Source organism: Rhipicephalus sanguineus, unplaced genomic scaffold, assembly GCF_013339695.2.
Source record: "Rhipicephalus sanguineus isolate Rsan-2018 unplaced genomic scaffold, BIME_Rsan_1.4 Seq1856, whole genome shotgun sequence".
Classification (NCBI taxonomy): domain Eukaryota; kingdom Metazoa; phylum Arthropoda; class Arachnida; order Ixodida; family Ixodidae; genus Rhipicephalus; species Rhipicephalus sanguineus.
Genome location: NW_023614714.1, coordinates 49,745 through 67,848, shown reverse-complemented (window position 1 = coordinate 67,848; position 18,104 = coordinate 49,745). Strand labels below are relative to the sequence as shown.

The window sequence follows — 18,104 nt, the reverse complement described above, 5'->3', positions numbered from 1 at the left end:
TGCATGTGAGCTTGCGTCCGTACGAACAGGTTTGTAGTTGGGCGTTCATAAGGTCATTGTGCGTGTGTGCGTGCGTGTGTGTGGTGGGCGGGATGGAGGGGGGGGGGTGCGCGCGATTGCGAGTGCGGGCGTGTGCGTCTGCGAGTGTGTGCGTCTGCGAGTGCGTATGCGAGTGTGTGCGGGAAATTTTGAACATTGCTCCTTCAGCAAAATGGCGTACGTTGCGCCAGTACACCGGGAAATGCTGAAGGGGCAATGTCCAAAATTTTCGCGTATGTGCAAACTTCCAACACGTGCACTTGTCGAAATTCGACTTGTCGTCTGCTCAAACTCTTTGTATTGTCATCTTCATTGAAAGTGTTCTCATTTTACATTTGTTTGTACCGCCGGCGTATCGCATTCATACGGTTCTGATAGATTAATTCTGCAGCATGGCTGCAGCATGGTTGCGATCTGGGGCGCCACGCTCAGACACTCTCTGAGCCTGGCGCCCTAGATCGAAACCTAGCACCACCAGAAACAAAAAATCATGTTTGATACATTTAGTCCTTACAGCGATTCGTCTTACGTGACAAGCGGATGGGACACGAATTTCTCGTTCAGTCGGCATAGAAATGCTTACGCATTTAAAAGCAAAAACAAGTCTGCGTGTCAAAGCAGAAATTAGCACCAAAGACAGAGCTATGTACTCATACCACTTTCCATCTTCCTTGGCAAAAAGGTTAATAACTTTTCTTTCCTTCAGATTAACCTCGTATAGTAAAGCGCACAGACATGCCAACAAACTTACCTTTTTGTAACCTGTGCCCTGGTATTCTGTGTAGTGGCGTCTACAAAAGTCGTCCAAGGAAGGCCTGGTCTTGTTAACATCAGGAAAAGTTAACTTTGTAGTCGTCATTGAAGTAATGTTAGTTTTCAAGCAGCTTCCTCTATCGCTCCTAATAAAAAAAACAGTACTATTTAAAAGAGCTCCGTAAATTGGGGCGAGAGATATGTATCAATTTCATACGGGCTGTTAGCGGTTCACGGCATATTGAATGCTTCAATAAGAGGCAAAGAAAGCACAAAGTATTGACAAGAACCAACATGTAAGGGCGCCTTCGTGATAATTACAAAATTTGATTTTACTGCCCTTGAAGGTTAGGAGGTCTTCAGAAGCTACAAAAGATATTCAGAATTCTGTGTGAAGCAACGGACCTTTTTCCAAACGCACATAACCCCGTAGCGACGGCCGGCCGAAGAGCCTGGATTAAAGCGGGCCGGCTTTGCCGTCGTCTGCTACCGCCGTGTACTTGAATGGCTGTGTCAACAACGGATTCCAACATCATGAAACGTTTTCTTGCTGTTTTAGGTCGCCAATTAGTGCGCCAGATTTCCGATTCCTTCTGATGCGTGTGAACGTTCACTCTCCGTGTTTAGATGCTCGAATCACCAAGTAAGTCAGCAATTTGTTACTGAAAGCACATCGCATAGGACGGGCATTTTTCTGCTCGATATTGATTTTGCACTTACGGCTGCTCCTTTCGCGCTGAAGTATTGCAGAAAGCTCCCATATTATAGTAATTACATAATAACCGTAAAATGCTTCAAGGACAGTGACACGGGAAGAACACAACACCAGCGCTATCTGCGCTCTTCTTGTGTTCTTGCTGTGTCCCCGTCCTTCAAGCGCTTTACCTGTTATTATATCACAGCAACCAGGCTGAACATCAGCATTGGTACAGTCATGACCTTTTAATGTGGCACTTGGCATAGTACTTGGTGGTTCCTCTATAAAAAACAGGATTGTTCTTCGATGGTACCTCGCAAACACCTCCAACCGGTTTCTGCATGGCAATCTTGAACGCGATACTTTGGCTCAACGCAAGTGCACAGACGTCCAAAAAAATTACAGTATTCGCATTAAATGTCCACCTAATGGCTCTAATCGTTCAATATAACACCTAATATAGTTATCTGTTTCATTTGTAAAGAAAAACGCCAGCTGCAATTTACCTCTGTGTGCCATCGTCGCGCACAATATGCATGACAGTTTGCATGGCAGTAATGCATAGCCTTCGAGATACCGCAGATTCGCCGGCCACCCTTTTTTTCGGCTTCTGCCACCTACTGAATGCTGCGAGTTTCTCACGAAATCCTTGCCGAAGGTCGAATATTATACGCACTAGCGTCTCCCAATCTATCACCACAGAAATAGGCAGAATGCTGGGCAAAAAAGACGCACAATCCCTTAAGATTGCTCGTGACGTTTGCTGGTCGGCGTGCCTCTCGTTAAACTTCGCCGCCAGGTGAAAGCGTGGCGCTGCATGTTTGCAAAATGAGCCTTTAATTTCAAGTCTATTACCTGTATCCCCTTTGAATAAATGGGAATAAATATCTCTCCCGCAACTGTATGTGTAGTTCCTTGTTGCTACAGAAACCTTTCTGTGTTCAGGTTTTGAAATGTTTCTGCTCTTTACTTTGCTTGTTCAGTATTCATTTCACGATTACTGGTCCTGATAGTATTTTAGTTTCAAGTCATGCTTCAGTTAGTTTAAGCTTTAATGGTGCAGGCACATTTTTGCACAACTAAGTGCATTTTTAACAATTTCTTAGGTGCTTTTACATTTACCTTCGATTCTTTAACCATGTGTCAAACTTTTTCAGCCTAGGTCTGCGCTCTGTTCATCTCCATCGCCCCCATTTTATGCTAGTTTTATACATTACTGATAGGTTGCACAATGCAAGCGTTATTTTCGAGGTTTGCTGCCTTTGACAACTACAGTTTGTCACAACGTCATGTCTAACTTCCGATAAGATGCGCTAACTTAAATTTTGCCATTTTGAAACCCTGCTTAAGATATAGCGATTGTCAACTGCACTTTGTTTCTCGCTCTCATAATTCGCAACACAAGAATCCATGCCGTAATTGCGACGTCATCTTTAGCCGTACTTCCCAATTTGTTTCTAAATAAACATAAGCGCTACACGTCTTGAATTGTCGCAGTATTCTTCTCAGCCATTTAGAGTACGTCAGGATATATTTTACCAATCCGCCAAGCTAGGCAATCGCTTAATAAGTTTTTTTAAATAGTAACTGGCGAAAAATCTTGGTTCTATATGTTGCTTCGTACCATGGTTCTGGAGCTCCTCTACAGTTCCTTTTTTAATTGTCATTAGCATTCGCTTGCCTAAGCAATACTTACATGATGAACTCTGCTACTTGGTATGTGCTGCAGTAGGAGAACGCCTGCACCGAGTACGTGCCCGATACCGGCGTCATGATTTTTTTCTCGCTCGCCGGACAACCCCGTCCCGTCATACCTAAGCTATCATTCGTGGAGCCATCGTGTGCTGAACCTACCCTGGAAAGGACAAGGAATGAACGAGTAATCAGCTATTTTAGGATGACATTATAGAAGATAGAAGACTGCATCCGGATATGACAACTTCAAGAGAAAATTAAAATATGAATAGATGCGTTTGTAAGTACTGTATTCTAATGGGTGGCAGCTTTCGGTGACGTTCGGCCATATTGAAAAGCCACATTTACGAACTGTCTTATGAGAGTGTAGATTTATTTCCTTGCACGGAGGTTGAATGGAAATCCTGTAGAATCACTTTTGCTCAAGCCCAAACGCTGGCCGGAGGAAACGACACGTGCGATTCGAGAGCACCGGCATTCGCCCTGATTAACTTAACACGAAGCCGCCCAGCAAAATCTTTGTACGACTTCAAGCCAATCACGTCGTGAACAGCGGGTATCCCACAACATTCTTGAAATACAATCGAAAAATGCATAAGAGCGCTTGCCGAATAAACTGCAACGCATATGCATTACGTATTAACGAAATTGCCTCGAAGATTGGTAGTATCCCTGTTGGAGCTTCATAGAGCGGAAGCTACTTGTAGAGTGTTACTGCAAGTAATCCATAGGATGGCGAGAATCCCCATGCCACCTATAATTGTCAGTCGAGCGACTGCGTAGCTATGTGAATAAATATACATGTTATTTTTATACAATGCAGATTCTTATATAAAATGCGATGCCAGTCAGGTACCTCCCGTATTTACAGACGAACTCTACGTCGATATGGAAATACTTTGCCGCGGCTTAACTTACACTGTAGCAACTAGTTTTCAAAAGCCAAAGCAATGGCGAACACTTAGCTGAATTCAACTCACAGATGTCCAATCTCGTGGGCCATAGTGGGAGCGCTGCTGAACGTCCGCGGCATGTCCTCCACAATCGCAGCCTTTCCTTCACCGCAAGCAGCTGCGAGTCTCGCTAGCCCTGTTAAATGTGAAATACCGAAACTGTTCACGTATCGGGGTACATGACCAACTAATAACCTGTTTTCGTAAAGCCTAATGGGACAGGAAGCTAAAAAGCATGTGGAATGTAATGTCCATCCGTCGCTAATCTTTTCATACAAGAAATAGAAGTGTCTGTCAATACAAGCAAATGGAAGTGTCGAGTAGGAACATGTTTCTATTTACACAAGTAAATAGAACGTCCGCCGGAAAGAACGGGCAAAAAAGAGCAGAATAAGGACTAGGCATTCTCTCTATCACTCGAAGCCGCTGCCATGTCAGCAGGAGCCAGCCACTACGTGTTTCCGTAAACTGATCAGTCGCTTAAGGTCAGGGTAGACCATAGGTCGCCAAACTCACTCATGAGTCGACTCACTCAGACTACCTCAGACTCAGATCAAGCCGTGAGTCTGAGTCTGAGTGAGTCGGGTGGTTAATATTTTGGTGAGTTTGAGTCCGAGTGAGTTCGGTTGAGACAAACTTTTGTGAGCCTGAGTCCGAGTGAGTCCGGCTGAGAAAAATATCGGTGGGTCCTAGTCCGAGTGAGCCCCGAGCACAAAATGTATTTCTTTGGTGAGTCTGAGTGAACTCCAAATTTTTTGCCGAGCTATGGTGGTAACTATTCAACTTCAGTATTACTATGGTTTGCTGGAATGGGGTAGTGTGCCGTCTGGCGCCTGAAACGTGGCTCTTTTTGCGATGACAGCTGCGGTGCCAGAGCACACCGTACTACTGTGTCGCCACCTGACGCCGCTCCCCGAAGTAATTTATGGTAAGCTAAGATACAAAGCCTCCGAGATCAGTAGTTACAGTTGCCGCACTGGTCCTGCGTTCACGTGGGAAACTTTATTGTTCCCTTCTCTTTCTCATGACGCGTTAGCGAATTTTTTCATGTGCACGGCAGACTCAGTGTTTGAGGAAGCCTGATGCATTCAAGTTTTTGCAGACCGATTGGAATTACGGACTTATTCACATAGGATAAATCCAACATCCCGGTTGCATCGCGGTGCATTAGCTGCATTCCTGCGCTTTGGCGCCCCTTTGAGGAGTAAAATCTCTAAAGAAATCAAGCAGCATTCGTCATTAAGCATTGTATTTTTTCTGTGCAAAACCTTCCGACTGCTCTTCTGGCTGGTGCAGGTGACGGGTGGTCGTGCAACTCGCCTGATGCTGTTAATGTTGGCCTTCCGGACCTCCTCGTGTGTTTCGACGCAAAACTTCAAATTACTCTGATAGCTAGACAGGCGTACATATGCATGGAATGAACAGCGATGTGCTTTTTATGCCATTTACAATCAAAACAGTAAGCATGCAGACGATCCGGGACGCTGCTCTGCTATAGGAATTGTGCAAGCTCAGACGACGCAGAAGCATCTTTAGTTATTGCAATAATGCAACCAAATCTGTTTAAGTGTTTAAATCTTGCAAAAATTTGAAGTTTCAATCGTGTTACGTGACCATTTGACTCAAGAACGGCAGAAATTTTCGCAATTCTGATTGAAATTTCGCGCGCCGGGCATGCCGTTCGATCGTGGCGCCCCACTGGTGGCGTCATCGCAAAAGCGACCACCGTTCTCCCTTTGGTTTGCTGCGAAGACGGCACACTACCCCATTCTATTACACCATAGTATTACTATCAGCCTTATGAAGGCTCACATTGATGCTCACTTCTACTCACAGATACTTCAACGCACTAACCTTCATACCCCAGCTCAATATTTAATGATCAAAGGGGTGTCTTGACCTCTCCCCCCCTCGCAAAACTTTTCAAGGAAATTTCTTGATAAAAATTATGTCGTGTGAGTCATATCTTTAAATAACAATGTCCTTACTGTATTGTAATCACTGATAACTCGTATATTGAGGTAGCAGATCAAAATGCGTATCGTAGAGCACCGATTATGCGAGATATTAGCGCTTACTTGCACTGGCATCCTCGTCGAGAAAGCTAATTATCCGTCAATGGACTCATGAGTCAACTCACTCAGACTCATTCGAACTCAGATCTTGCTGTGAGTCGGTGTCTTAGTGAGTCAGATTGGGTAATATTTTGGTTGTTTTAGTTGGAGCGAGTCTGGTTGAGAAAAAGTTTAGCGAGTCTGAGTCCGAGTGAGTCCGGTTGAGGAAAATTGTGGTGAGTCTGAGTCCGAGTGAGCCCTAAGGGCAAAATATATTCCATGAGTGAGGCTGAGTGAGCTCCACATTTTTGCCGACCTGTGGGGGAGACTGAATTGTTTATGACAGCCATTGAGCAGTAGGAATGGTAAAAAAATTGCCGCAGCTTGCACTACATCGCAAGGCTGGGTCACAGCACAGCTGGTGGGCAAGCTGGTCCTGATCCAGCCACACTAAGAATTCAACTAGGCTTAATTCGGGCTAATGAAGCTTTCACTTAATTATCTTAATTAAACTTAGCTAGTTAGATGATGCTCAACTAGGCTTATTTAGGCAAGGCTATAATTACCTTGGCTTAACTAGAATCATCTAAGCTATGGCTTGAAGTGGCAAAGGCAAGCTAGGAATGATGATGACCGTTTTCTTTCTGACTGTTGCGGGATGCGTTATCAGGTAACGTACTTCTATCGAGAGGTTCTGCCTGGCACATTCTACCACTTTGTTGATTTACTTCATGGGAACACATGCGTCCGCTAATGGAAAACTACAAGAAAGACGACCTGCAGACGACAGCTGCCGAAGCAATGCAACAGCGCACCCGAAATCAAGAGAACTCCTAAGTATTACGAGTTGTCGTTGGTATATTTACGTTTCACTTTTAGATGAAGCAGCGATTGACACAGGCACGTAACTAAGATAGGCGCCCAAAGGGTCCGGCCGCAGTTTCGCCCGAAATTCAGTTTTAAAGACGATAGCCTTTCTTGGGATACTTAAACGGAGAAATTTTGGTCTGTCTGTCTTTCTGTTTGTCGGCACGTCAATCGATTCAGCGACTCGGCCAAAGTTGAACCACTTGCCCAAGGGCCAGCCATCTTGAACGGCTGACTACGTTCATACTTGTGTACATTGTCGATCAAAAAGCAAACATTACGCATATCTGAGGCGCAACATCACTAGGTAAGTATTAGGTGGTGTGTTCCTTTAATAGAAAATGCATACATACATAATTCTAAAGACCCTCGTTTCTTAAGCTGCGCTGGAAATCCGACTGCGCTGAAACTTGCTTTCCTCCGTGCCCTCTGCACGAGCTCATTGTTGTGTTTCGGTTTCGGTTCTGTATTGCACTGTACGAATGCCATGGGGCGCCGCTCTGGCATTCCTGTTTTACCCAGGCGACATGTAAATAAAAGAGTGTGTGGAGAGTACTCGTTGAGTGCGGACGTTTCTTCTGCTTCAGCGCTTCGCGCCAGACCAAGCGCTCGGGCTGGCTGGCGTCCCCGCCGGTCGCGTTGGTCACCGCCGGTCTTCGCCTGCTGCTGCGCCGGGACTACCAGCCCGCAACAGAGCACTCATGTTTCCCGACGTATTACCAGATGGCGCCCATATCACACGCAGCGCCTCTTCTATCGTCTTTAGACGACATTTGCAGCGAAGCACGCAGATACGCGGCCAATTTTTTCCTCTCCATCCGCCTGCCGGTGTTCCTGATAAGCATGTTTCTCCCAACAGCTCCCCTCGCCCCCGCGCTTAGCATGAAAATCCCCTTGCGACTTACCCCCCACCCCCTCTTCCCCTCCCCACAGAAAAACCCCTGACTACACGCCGGGATGTACCTTCTTAAGTCATTAATTGGAAACAAATTGTCAATATACGTGAGGTTGTTCAAGCTTTGCAAGTGCAAATGCAGGCAATAAATGTGTGAAATGATTCGACCAGTAGTTTGTTACATTTATCGCAATTTCATTAAAAAGAAGGAAGGGTTTATTTATAAACGCAGAAACTTCCTTGAGAGAGGTTTACGCGACAACCTACCTACCAGAGACCTACTCCCACTTGCTAACTTGTGATATTTCACAGTCGCGTATTTTCTGGTGTTTGAGTCACAGAGCGACACACAACAGTTTCTCTGCATCGGACCGTAAGAAATACTGGCTGTCACACAGGCGCCCACTAAAGAACGCTAGACATTTGGAGAAACATCAAGAAAACTCACTCACACATGATCACACGAAACAGCACACGAAAACGCATACGAACCATCATAGATCCTGAGGCAACCACATTATGGCACGAACCGGCGTTCGCCTTGTGTCCCCGAACGGTGGCGTCCTCACCAGAAACAGCGGCGTTATCTATCAACTCCGCCAAAACACGCTCGCCTATTGACGGCGACGCGACGCAGCAGGCCTCACCCTTTTTTTTTTATGTAGTGGCCATGCCATTGCCCATTGCGTCTGCACATGTTCACATATCATCTGCTGCTCTTGCGTGAACATGAATATCTGCAGATGCCATGGATGTCCATCCCCGAACGTTACTACACACGCGGAGGTACCCACCTAATGGGCTAACCAGAAGGCTAGCGGATCGCAGAGGAGAGCGAATTCATCGACAACACACAGAAATCGCGCAAATCTTTACAGCAAATCAGTTCTGCAGAAACCCGCAAGGTAGAGGAAGGTTCGTGTAGGCCGAAGAAATTAAGCTGCTCGATAACAATTTTTACCTTTTATGAAGTTTCCTTCACTTTGCGAGCTCCCGCAGAACTGATGGGTCGTATTTTGTGCCTTACGTGCATAGTCAGCCCAATGCAACAGAACAGCAGATACACAGAGCCAAAACAATCGAGAGAGCGCAAAAGGAAGCTAGTGCAGTGGGTAATATTAACAGTGAAGCTATTTAAGCTGTCGGTAACTTGTGATCCGTCGTAAAAAAGTTATTACCATCATGAACGGGCACACGATCGCTTCAGGAACCAGCACGCGCTCGCTTCATTTCTTTAAAGTGTAGCTGTTTGAGCTATCGGTAACTTGTGCTCCGTCGTGCAAAACTCCTCAAGTGGGTATGCGCCACAGCAATTGGACAAGCCCCACTACTGTGTACAGAAGGTGCGAGTGTCAAACCAAAACAAGCACGTGAAAATGAAAGAGACAAAGAAAGAGATAGAAAATAGAGCGAAAGAAGGATAAAAAGATAGAAAGAAAGCGATAGAAAGAAACAGGAAGAGAAAAAGAGAGCGGAATAGAGGGAATAAATACATAAAAATATAAAAAGACAGGAAAACATACACAGAGAGAGAAACAGAGAGAAACAATGAGAGAGGAAGAAACAGAGATAGAGAAAGATATAGAAAGAAAGAGGAAGCGATAAATAGAGAGCGAGAGAGAGAGAAAGAGAAAGAGCGACAAAAAGAAATAATTAAATTGAGTGATAAAAAAATAAGAAGAAAGAGACAGATACAAAAAAGAGACACAATGAACAGAGAGAAAGAAAAAAAAAACGAAGAAGAAATAAAACTAAAGAGAAACAAGGAAGGCCGCCCTGCTCCGCTCTTCCTTCAGGCGTGGCACCACTAGTGCGAAGCTGCCATAATCTTCCTTAATCTTCAAGACTTCCTGTGAGAATAAACGTTCTGTCTTAGATAATATGCGTTAATGGAGGAAATACGCTACAGGCATGAGCTAAAGAGCTCTGTGTTAAGATTAGAACATTTGCTAAAATATATTTTCTTTGCTAGGAAACCACAAAGCCAAACCTTCACAGGGGACCGACTATTCATATGTGTGCGCCGTATGAGTGACTGGATGGGATACCCCTGATGCGTCAATCCTCCTTGGCAAGATAACCAGAAGTTTCCGTTGAATTTAGACAGTCCGCACGTCTAAGCGCAAAGCCCGCAACGACAGTGATCAATAGCTCAGACGAGAAGCCAGGGAACGATTAATCGTTAATCTATTACAAAATGTAATTGAGTCCCTGGGAAGCTCCAGGGAGGCTTTCCACACAATGGTATCTGCGGTACGTCATGCTGCCTCCTACGATGTCATATGCACGCTGTGACACGGGAACGCTTAGTGACCCTCGCTGCAAAGCGCACTTGCCGGCGAGTGCGCTCACCAAACTCGCTTCACTACGTCGGAGTGTGTAGCATTGGCGATAGTGGCTCGTAAATAAATACGCTAATGCACAAAGTGACGTTCGTAGTATTTTTAAACAACCGTTTTCGTTATTAGGAATATTGCCATGTAATAAAACATGCTATACGACGAAAAACTACTTTGCTATTCTCGCTCTTTGGCAGTTTACAGCCACGGCCGTCGGGGGCATGCCGAGCACAGGCAATGCACTCTAAGAAAAAAGAGAGTCAAAAGAGGGTCATGGAACCGTGACTCTCTTCGGGTGTCCATCTGACCCCTTTTGGAAGGTACACGCAGAGAAAAAGAGTTCGCATTTGGGAAGGAGTCACTGGACCCTCCTGAAGCGCGTTTCGATTGGCTTCGGTATACGGAAGAGCCGCCGTATACGCCATACATATCGCACGCTTGCCCTTTGGCGCCGTTGTGGCGCCTTGCTCGGTGACGCAGACGGGGTTGGCACCGGGGTGGCGCGCCGCTCTCCTCTCTCAGTCGTCTCAGTGTCTCAGTCGTCTCAGTCTCCTGGTCTATTGGAATGCGTTGCGTGGTTGCGTTGGTTGCGCGTCTTCGGTGGTGTTGACGCCGGCTCCGTGCACAAAGTGACGCTTGGAGGGCGGAATATTCATGGAGCTGCGGACACCGACAATGGGCGCCAGTTAACGGTGAGTGTACTGCTTTCGTAGGTACTAATTATACAGCTTTAGCTGGGCGTCTGCAGCAGCTCTGCGGAATCTGCCAGCCATTTCCAACAGTAGCCTGTATCCGCGGGGCTGTTGCTGATGCCCAACTAAAGCTGTCAGTTAACGAGTTGCCACCGTTATGCGCGTTGCTGTACAAGCTCCCATAAAGTGAGTGATGCAAACAATAATCGAGGGTCATTTCTTGCTGATCGCACGGCGTGTCTGCACTACTGAAGGTGCAAGATGTCGTTTTGAGATGCACTTTAGTCTACCTCATAATAACATTTCCATCGACCTTGAGTGTGCAGCGTGCTTCCACGCGTGGGAACGTGAAAAAAAAAAAGCCTGTGTACAGAACGCTCAGACGCACTATATGTAATGGTTTTTGTTGGCTTTAAGACGGTAGTTTGAGGTGCAGATATAGTACGGTGGCTTCCAGAATGTACGCGGTAGTCACTCAAGTTGGACACGCCTCGCCGGTAAAGTGAAAAAGCTCTAGACTTTCGACGGCGCGCGTTGTTGCGGCCGCCGGCGTGCACTTTTTTCCCTCGTTTCTGTTTGCTGTTTTCGTGGTTTGCATACACTGCAATGACGTTGGGCGCTATAACAGAATAGAGTGAGTGTACGTGATTGTGGGAGTTATGTGCGCTAATTCTAGCATATGACATGTCTGATCTCGACGTAGACGGCGTACGCACGCGCTGGGTGTTGTTCGGGCCCTAGTACTCGCATCTGTTTATCTGAGTATTTCAGGATGGGTTACGTTTGTAAAACATGCGGTCAATAACCGCTCACGGCATGCCCCTGGCTACTGGAGGATGTGCTTTGTTGTTTTGTTGTTAGCCTTTATTATGTCTGTGTGAACCACTTATTGTGTAGGGTTTGCAAACCTTTACTACAATTTCATTTTCTCATCATAATATCACGTTCTGCTTTTCAGATACCGTTTTTCATGGTGCTCACGCTGGACAGGAGCGACAACCTAGCAAGCCACAAGTCTGATGCCTCAAGCCGTCACCACTTTTATTTATTCTTAATCACAAGGAATAAATATGGAAACATGATGGCGATTTCTGCTGTTCATTTAGCACCATATGACACTGTGCACATCACAGTCACACATTTTAGTTGGCTATACTCATAGAAGCATGTAAATGAGGAATACCCAAACTTCTTAATTGGAAATCACAGACCATCTTTTCGCGCTTTATATTAACTTTGCTGGAAAATATGTGTTGTTTTGACGAGTTTTATTAAAATAATGCTAAAACTGAACTATTCCTTTTTTACAGTCGCTGGGCAGAACGGCAAGCATTATTGGACTCGCTTAAAATGAATACTCCACTATTTTCAACAGTAGTCGCGCAAAAGTAGAGCAAGGATCAAATGAGTAGCTTAAAATACTTGTGGAGTCGCTTGATGCTTCGGTGTGGGTCCCTTGACCCTCCTAGGAGCGTTACCGGCAAGAGTCGTCTGACTCCCTATAAGTGGTAACGTGATCCTCCCGAGGAGGGTCTTTGCACTCTTCCTAGAGGGTCAGGGGACTCTCCTGGAGCGAGCCGACCCTAACCCACCAAGAGAGTCACCGTGACTATTTAAAGAGAGTCCTATACGTGGCAAGTCAGAACTCTCCGAAAAGAGTCACGCATACTCTTTTTTTTTCTTAGAGTGTGGCCGCATCCACCACGTTTGTGCCTAAAGGCTGTATTAAGGGCTGATATAGCTATAACACATTGTTACTTAAGGAAAATTGCCTGAAATAACAAATATCTGTTGCGCTACTTAACTACCCATCAACATTACTATCATTTCTGAAGTACACTTCCCTTACTCGTGTAGCAGCGCACCGCCAAAGTGACATTCTGGGGGCGTAAGTGCACTCGCTCAAAATGACACTAAGTCTGCCAGTGTGACCGGCGTACTAGATGTGTGCCGTATGTTGTGTATGAAGCGAAGAAGTGCCTTGTGGAATCTGCAACCATGTATCTAGTGGCCATAGCTGGCCGTGTCATTGTAGCAAAGGCCTGCTTGGTATGCATCTGCTTGCAATAAGATGGTATGCATACACTTGTTGAGTGGCTGAGTGCAAAGTGCAAGAATGGAAAGCCTATATAATCGCGTTTTCAAGCTCTGCATAGACGTGTTTTTGAACGTTCTTCATGTAAAGATGCGTTCCATTGAGAAAACACACACACTAAAGCTCTCTATTGTGGCGACCCCAGATATATTGACCTTCCACCATGTGCTTCTACATCAAGTCAGCACACTCCTGGTATATTTGATAAACATGGAGGCGTGATATTTGTGCCAAGATTTCGGTCAACTCACCTACTATACTTCGGCGGGGAGCAACTCCAGCGCCGTAATTCGTGGCCAAGTCAAGCCTGAAGGAATAATTCAAAATATGCTCTACAGGTACGCAGCGACTGACTGCTGAATTCATGATTTCCATCACTTTAACTGTAGATGTGGTTAAGCTCATAACGACGGGTTTTTTCGCGGTCACACCATCAGAAATATGTGCACGGGCTCTAATTCTGGCAACGTTGTCTAGTGACTCTCGTAGTTATAGCGTGAGGGACCTTGAAAATAGCTGTTAACCCAGCTAAATCCATTGAACATCGCACACACAATGCTCAAGACATTGGTTCAGCATCCCCTGGTACCAAGTTGTATTTTCAGTCAAATGAAAATCTTTCCGTCCGAATTTCTCTTTACACTTATATGTGTCCCTTTGCCTTGACTAGTATATTTCATCTACACTCTTAATCATGCCCTGGTTAAGTGCTGGCTATATCCAGAAAACCAGATGAAAAATGTCTGGCTTCCTGGGTATATCTAGCACTTTAAGCGGGACCTCATTAAGATTGTAGATTCACATATATTTTCCTTATGACGCACTACTTCCCAGCCTGTAGGTGCGACGTGGTTATATTTCTATTCGTGGTGCAGTCATTGGTGTTTTTAACAGCGAAGTTGTTTAGAAAATCGTTCGTTTTTAGTCGATCGCAGAAAACTATCATCACCTTAAAGGGGCCCTGCAACACTTTTTGAGCAGGGTCAAAAAGCGCTGCCAATCGGTAGTCGAGGCTCCCGCGAACACGTGAGCCAAATATTATAGTGAAGCGAGCGCCCTGGAATTTACAATAAATTTTCAAAGTCAGCTGAAAATCGCTCCCTCTTCTCTCGACAAATGATGTATTAGTCCGCAATATATGACGCGATTGTCGGCAGTTCCACCATTGGCTAATGTTATAATCACGACAACACCCTCATTATTACCTTCATTGTTAATTTTGAGTTCAATAAGTAGATAATATGTATGTTTATATTGTGTTATGCCGTTAAAACACCGAACAAGCATTAATATTAGCACTTCCGGTCTCACCGACAGCTCGTCTGCTCGTAGTTGCGTGGTTGCGTTTTCTTCACCATGTGCAGTGCCGAAATCGTGAATATTTCTGTGCTTTTGACCATCGCCGGTTGCCGTTGAGAGTGGCAGCCGTTCGAGTGTTGCCTCGTCAGCTGGAAACTGCATCGTCGGCACGTTCTCACGACCGACCGAGGCAGCGGTGCAGCATTTCTCCGATAACAATGCTGGCGCCAGCTAGCTTAGGATACCTGTGTTCGCTGTATGGCGAGAGTCCCGTTCGCTGTCTGTTCAGTATGTCATCGAGCCGTACCTCGGCGTATCCTCCCCGTAGTCTCAGGTTCCCGAGAAACCGCGACACAGCAACCAAGCAGACTCGCATTTTCATGGTAGCTGCAGACAGCCGGGGGATGGGTCCGCGCCGGCCCGATGCCCCACGATCCTTTCTTCTAGTCTTTAGTTCTTTGTTGTCAGCCCGCACTCGCTGTGCGCCCGCATTCGAAGAGCAAACAGCATCGAAGTACTGCCACTGGGAGAAGGGTGCACGCAGCTTTGCCGTGTTGAATACGATTCAAGCGCGAGCAGTGCGACGAGGCGGTGTATCGGAGTGTGGGTCGAAACCCATCTCAGCTGTCATTCGTTCCAAACGCGCACGCAAGTTTGCGTCCATGGTTCGCAGAGCAATGAAAACACTACGGCAGTTCGAGGTGCACACCTAACATTACCAAACCGACTCGCTGTTTTCAAGCACGCGCGATACACGGTGCGATGGGCTCCGCTCGACGACGACGACCGCGCAAGCCGACCGGAAGTGGCGCCACAGACCACGTGGTTGCGCCGAGACGCCAGAGAGAAAAAAATGAAGAAAAAAAAATGCCGCCGGCGCTGACGTAACCCTTCGGCGCCTCCTCGCACCTCCGCCCTCCCTCCCTTCACGCCCCGCGCAGCTTTCCGCGCGCTCGCGGCGTTGAGTTGAGGGAGAAAGCTGCGGAACGTGATCTCTATAATTTGGTAACACCACTTAGACTTGACGGATTCGAAAACTTTTTGCGGCATATGACTCGTGAAGAGTCATACGTCAATAATGAGACTATTCCAATATAACTAAGAAAGGTGTTGCAGGGCGCCTTTAATGGGCATGTGCCACTGTGCAGCTACCTGAGAACGAGTACAAAAGAGAAAGAAAAAAGAAAGGAAGAAAGAGAGAAACAAATAGAGAGACGGAAACAAAGAGAAAGGAAAAAATTATTGCCGAAAAAAAATTCTTCACGAAGCGGGATTCGAACACACGTACCCTCGATCCGAAGGCCAGCGTCCTAACCACTCGGCTATCCAGGCACGCTAGCCTTGTACAGTATAGTGTATCAAGGGGGAGAAGGGAAGTGAGCGTGAGGAGGAGCGATGTGATGCTCAGGAGAAGGGAAAGGAGGAGGGGATAGAGAGTAAAGCGTAGCACTGAAAGAGTGAGAAAGAGAGAAATAGAGAGAAAGAAATGCAGAAAGGCAGATCAATGAAAGAGAGAGAAATAGAGAGAGAGAAAATAAGATTGAAAGAAAGAGGAAGCAAGCATCGTGTCGTCTAGCGACCAGATACCGCTTCCACTTGGCCAAGCCGCGCATGCGCAGTAACTAAGCCACGCCCACCGACAGCGACATCACGCGCAACCTCCACTCTATAGTGCATAGCCTGGCTACGTACTCGCGAGGAGGAAGCCGCGCATCTCGAAGCTAGACGTGTCGGTCGACGGGGAGTACGAGCGACGACGACTCCATGCTTCGCTGTGCCAAGCTTTGCGCGACTTAGTGCAAACTGCCCGCAATTCTTGCTTTCAATACAATATAACTGGTCGTTGCTTAGCTATCTTTCGAAGTATCGCTGACAACACCCCACAACTTCGCCAACTTGATTATCGGCAAACCGGAACGCCGGCTGTCGCTTGAACTTCGTGTATAATCGCGAAATTTTTTCCACAGAATTTCCTTTCTTATCGAGACGTATGAATCACGCCCCCCCCCCCCCCCCCCCGCCCAACCTGGTAGTCTTCTTACGAATTATAAGTAATCCCAGTAATAATTATTGAAACAAGTTGTCAATCTCTTACCCTGTGAGAAGAATGACGGCGTCGTCGTTACGAAAGATTTGGTCTTTTTCTACGTATGTATTCAGATCTGCCAGCGTGTTGCTAAGCATGACCGACTGATCACCATTAGCTTTCTTTATGAATGGCTCTTCTTTGACTGCAATGAAGATTATCGAAACGTCTTTTTTTACTTGTCATTAATTGTAGTTCGTTAAAAATGCCTACGAAAACATAAATTGTGTAATTACATAAAATGGTGACGGCTGCTACACTAGCTATAGTGCCAACTTTGAGAAATTTTATCTCGAAGGGCGCCAATTTCAGCAGACTACCACACATTATATTAACGCAACAGGCAATGCACGTTCACAAAGAATAACCAAGAACGCAGTTAAATACAGGGTTTAATGGATGGGTTTCATGCTTGTCAGCTCAGGGAGATTCTTGCGCGGCATGTTGCAATGACGCAATTATGTCACCAATATTTTACCAAGATTTTCTTCGCTGTCAACCTATGTCGCCTCTTCGCTCATGTGTAGCAAATTTTTACTTGGTAGCGACCAATCGTAGTGAAATTATGGCAGAGCTCGAACAAGTCTGCAAACTTTCCTTCTTGTCATTGAGTGTTTTGCACAGCACTTTTCCTAAGTGTTGTTTATATGTCACAACGAAGTTACACAGCGGCACGATGAGACCAATTGTGCATGAATGTTTTCACTATTTTAGTAATTCAATATGCCGCGTGTCACGCGTGGGAAAAAGTAAAATTCGGCGCCAGAAAGGAAGCAAGAAATGAAATTTTTGTGTAAATTACATTTATTAGAGTGAGAAGGACAACTGATTATTCTTTCGTGCACGACATTCATCGTGTGTGGCTCCACAGCCTTACCATTCAGCAGTCCTAATTTAGCGCAAGCTTGACAAAGGCCGCCGGACCGAGACTTCGGTTTTCGTCTTTGTCCCTTCAGGAGCCAATCGGCAGCAGCGCAACTTGTGCTCCCCTCGTCTTTGGAATGGCCTCAAAAGGAATGAGTAAACCATCTGGCAACTCACTGGGATGGACACGATGATGGTATCGTTGAAGGAATTGAGTCGGCTGACATGCATGTTCTCGTAACTGCGGGACGCCGCACATTGTCAGGTGGCGTCAGTGTCTCAACCACGTAGTTTGCGAGAGTACAGTCAACAGTGTGTTAGTGTCCACGGAATTGAGCCACAAGCTTAGTTGAGAGACCGGGCACCTTGTGGTGGAATAAAAAATCGAGCAAGGGTCCTCTCATTTGCTCTCTTTCGTCATTACAATATAATCAAATTCAGATAATCACTACACAATCTTCTTCGTTGCCTTTTCGGCGACCTCCAATGCCCCTTTGTCTATAACAACGCATACTAGTACACTGTTTGGTTAACATGCAATGAAAAAATCGAAGATGTGCAGTTTTATGGTGTGTAGGCGAAGTTCTAAATAATGCGGACAAGTCTGGGGGACCGATCTTCGTTTAGGTCATCTCTTGCCGTCCTACTGTATGTTTCAAACATCATAGTGTGTAAAATTCTAAAATTTACAACGAAGCCACGACGAAGCCAGTCATGCCAAGTGGGACTAACAAGATAATTGGGGCCCTCTGGAGTGCTTTAGCGTACACCTAACT

At 45.9% G+C, this 18,104-nt stretch overlaps 1 long non-coding RNA gene across 1 annotated transcript; it reads right to left on the bottom strand.

Moving 5' to 3' along the window:
• Positions 1 to 4,168: 4,168 nt before the first annotated feature.
• Positions 4,169 to 16,585, bottom strand: LOC119376675 (uncharacterized). The gene is made up of 3 exons (XR_005180630.2): positions 16,474 to 16,585; positions 13,331 to 13,386; positions 4,169 to 4,273 (listed from the first exon to the last, which is right to left on the bottom strand). It is a non-coding gene; the product is annotated as an uncharacterized LOC119376675 (long non-coding RNA).
• Between the last annotated feature and the right edge of the window lie 1,519 nt (positions 16,586 to 18,104).